Source organism: Mandrillus leucophaeus, unplaced genomic scaffold, assembly GCF_000951045.1.
Source record: "Mandrillus leucophaeus isolate KB7577 unplaced genomic scaffold, Mleu.le_1.0 Scaffold6, whole genome shotgun sequence".
NCBI lineage: Eukaryota > Metazoa > Chordata > Mammalia > Primates > Cercopithecidae > Mandrillus > Mandrillus leucophaeus.
Genome location: NW_012106474.1, coordinates 2,146,752 through 2,151,150, shown reverse-complemented (window position 1 = coordinate 2,151,150; position 4,399 = coordinate 2,146,752).

Below are 4,399 nucleotides of genomic sequence, written 5' to 3'. Positions count from 1 at the left end.
ATGCACACCTTACACGTACTGGTTGACGTTTTCTCCAGACCCAGCCCATGCACACCTTACACGTACTGGTTGACATCTTCTGTCTCCTTGAAATGTGTAAAACCAAGCGGCAGCCTGACCACCTTGGGCACAGGTTCCCAGGACTTCCTGGGGCTGTGTCATGGGTCATGGTACCCATATTTGGCTCAGAATAAATCTCTTTAAATATTTTACAGAGTTCAGCTCTTTTCATTGGCACATTCTTGGTTTCAAGTAATAAAAATCCACTCTAAACTAGCTTAAGAAAAAATACCAATTTGTAAGATGTGTTAACCCAAATAAGCCCCAGGGCCAAGCCCATTTTCTGCATGGAATTGCAGTTTTTGACGGCCAGTCTAACAACAAAAAGTATTAAAAATCAACCTTAATGATTTTGTTTAAAATTTTTCTCCCCTGACACTGAGGGGCCCCTTTCCTCCTGCTGCTGTTTTTGAGGAACACACAGGTTTGCCAGGGATACAAAGCCCCTTCCTTCTCTCCCCAGCCCTCTCTCTCCTCTGTTTGCTGTAGTTAGCCTTTTCTTCTTTCTAGCTTCTTTTCCATTCTAAACATTGCCTCGATTTTACAACCCAAAAAGCCTGCGAACTAGGGTTTCACAGTTTTGGATTTCAGGTTCCCTCGGATCCAGGCTGTTGCCACAGCTGTGCAGCAGGGGCAGAGGCTGTCCTCAGCACGGGCACACGCGGCCCTCCAGCTATGGGATCTCGTTTCCTCAGCACCGTGTCGCCCTCCAGCTATGGGATCTCGTTTCCTCAGCACCGTGTCGCCCTCCAGCTATGGGCGTCTGGCTTCCTCAGCACGGGCATGCGTGGCCCTCCAGCTATGGGAGTCTCGCTGCAGTCGGCTCAGCTGAATCCCGCCCAGATGCTGCCCTTTGGCAAAGGGAACATCCTCACCCAAGATTCTGTCCCTCCAGCACTTCCTTGTTCAGTGACTGGGCCCTGCAGGGGTGCAAAGGCCTCCCTTAGTGCCCCCTCCCTTACTGAAAGACACCGCTCAGGCCCCTCCATGGGATCAGCTATTATCTTGTCAATAAAAAAAGAGTCAAACTCTGTACAACACTAGAAGAGATTTATTCTGAGCCAAATTGAGGACCAGGATGCATGACACAGCCCCAGGAGGTCCTGAAAACCTGTGCTCGAGGTAGTTGGGTGAGGGCTGGATTCTACACATCTTAGGGGAGTAGAAGCTACAGGCAGGGATGTCAGTTGATCCATGTAAGGTGTGCACTGGTTTGGCCCGGAAACGCAGACAACCCAGAGCAGGGGCTTCCAGGTCCTAGGTGGATTCAAAGATTTCCTAATTGTCTGTCGGTTAAAAGGGCTAAGCTCTGCCTGAAGAGTTGAAGTTAGCAGAAAGAAACGTTTATAGTTCAGATAGGGCGGACTGTGGAAGCCAGGGTTCTTGTTATGTAGATGAAGCCTTCAGATACAAGCTTCAGAGATAACACAAAAAGTACTCTCATGAGACCCTAGAAGGAGGCAGACTCTTAGCTAAATCTCCTCTGGATCAGGAAAAGACCTGGAAAGGGAAGGGACCTCTGCAGAATGTAGGCTTTCCCCACAAGAGACAGATTTCAGGCCATTTCAAAGCATGTCAAAGAAATTATTTTGGGATAAAAGACTTTTATTTATTTCAGGGCCTGCTGTGTCATGTTGGTATCTTGTTGCTACTAAGGGTCTTTGGTCAGTCTGAAGGTCTCTATTTTTATGTTAATGCTGGTCTGCTGAGCCTGATTTCCAATGAGAGGAGAGTTTAATGAGGCATGTTTAACCCTGCTTCCCATGATGGCCTGAAGTCCTTTCTCAAGTTTACTTTGGAATGCCCTTGCCATTGGTTTACAATGTTTGCCGTGACTTCATCTCCATTCAACTCTGCCTCTGCTTAATCCCAGTCCCCTGGCTTCTCACAAATGTTGCTCCCAAGGGGATCCCCAGTACAACTTCTGTGTGCACATCTACGTCTCAGAGCCTGCTTTGTGGTGACAAAACCAAAACGGCTGATACCAGGTATGGTCCAAAACAGCTGACCCTAAAATGAGATTCTGTGAACTGAATTATTTACTAGTTGACTGTCTATAAAGACCCCAAAAAAGTTAGTAGGAGATGTGTCCATAGCCCTCGTCCTACGAAAGCCACGTCCATAAGCAAAACATTGCAATGCCCAACAGAAATGCAGTTCAGGTGGGAGGGAAGGCAATGATGGGACAACCCCTCGGGTGTCTGGGAAGTTTGAAGTCAGTCGTTATAATTACTTATAAGGAACATGGATCAGAGAGTTAGATGCTATAGGTGTGGAAAAAACAATGCAAGGCTAGGGGTGGCTGTCTTACTCTCTTTGGGTTGCTATCATGAAATACCAGAAGCTGGGTGGCTTATCAACAGCCAGTGTTTATTTCCCACAATTCTTTGCCGGGGGCAGTGCATGCTCCCTGGGGCGTACAGGAACCACTCCTGGGATCAGAGAAGAGCAGGGCACAGACCCCTCCAGGTGGGGCAGTAGTGGGCAGCGGGAGCTCGCCTGGGGTAGGTGAAGAGCAAGGTGCAGACCCTCCAGGTGGGGCAGCACTGGGTGGGGGGACCCTGCCTTTGAAATCATTCTGAACCACCCCACCCCCAACCAGGCCTTAGTCCTTACCCCTTCATCATGTAATGGACTGCAGGTCCTGCCTGGATGGCCAGGGATCCCCCACTGTCACCTGGCTTTCAATGAGAGGGCTATTTCACACTCATCTCCTTATCAAAGGGTGGCTTGGCCCCACCTTTGTTTACTTCCAAACTGGCAACCAAATTTCTCATTTTTTTCTAGTATGAATAGACTGAAAATCTTTCAACTTTTTAAGTTCTGCTCCCCTTTTGATTAACAGTCTATCTTTAAATCATTTCTCTCTTCTTAAATTGTACTATAAGCAGTCAGGAAGAACCAGACCACTCTCTGTCAACACTTCGCCCAGAGATTTCCTCAGCTAAATATCCTATTTCATCGCTCACAAGTTCTACCTTTCACAGAACACAAGGTCATACCCACAGTTCACTAAGTTCTTTGCTGCTTTGCAACAAGGATGGCCTTTTTTTTCGTTGTCCAATAACATGTTTCTCATTTATACCTCAGATCTCATCGGAATGATCTTTCTCATGCATGTGTCTACCTACATTCTGTTCACAACCACTTAGGTGTTCTCTAAGAAGATCAAGGCTTCCTCTGAGCCATCACCAGAACCACCGTGCACGGCAATGAAAGCTTTTTCCAGCCTGCCACCTCAAAACTCTGCAGTCTGTACTCATTACGCAGTTCCAAAGCCATTTCCATATTTTGGCTATTTCTTCCATCAGCACCCTGCTCCTGTTACTAATTTTCAGTCTTAGTCTCTTTGGGCTGCTATAACAAAATACCACAAACAATGGTGACTTCTAAACAACCAATATTTACTTCTCACAGTTCTGGAGGCTGGAAGTCTAAGATTAAGGTGCCAGCAGATTTGGTATCTGATGAGAGTCATGGATTCCTGACTCATAGATGATGCCTTCGTGCTGTGTTCTTACTGGTGGAAGGGATGAGGGAACTCTCCGGGGTCTTTTTTATAAGGGCACTAATCCCATTCACAAGTGATGCAACCTCGTGACCTAATCACCTCCCAAAGGCCCCATGTCCTGATTCTATCACCTTGGGAATTAGTATTCCAATATATAGATTTTGGAGGGACACAAACATTCAGATGATAGCAAGGATTACCCACTAGCTTAATGCAAAATGTAGATGTCAAAGGTCTATGTTAATACTTCTGCTCTTTGTCCTAATATGGTGTAAAGGGTCCTGGACACTATGAAAATTCCCAGAAGCATCACATTCGTCCATTGTGTTGATGACATTATACTTATTGGAATGAATGAGAAGTGTCCGGTTTACCAGATGTCTATTAGATACACGTGTTACTGATTTAACCCTGGGATTCATTTAGCCCTGCGTGCAGAAGCCTGTGAGATGGTGAAGTGAGCCATGGGTTGGAACCAGTTCATGTGGACTGAGTACAGAGCTCCAAAGTGTAAAGTGCATACATAGGAGGCCAGGCTGCCCACCACAGTCTCTGCAGCACCTCTGCCTCCCTTCACCCCTGTGGCCACACTTGGGGCCCTATTTGGATCTCTATGAGTAGGGAGAAAGGGCCAGCCTGGGTCAGAGTTGGGACATCTCACTGCAATGTGCAGCTGGAAATAGATGGTGTCTGCAGGACAGCCTACTCAGGACCGGCCCCAGACATAGATGGGGGCTGCAGGACATTCCCACTCAGGACTGGCCCTGGATACAGACAGTGGCTGCAGGACATTCCCACTCAGGACTGGCCCTGGATACAGACAGTGGC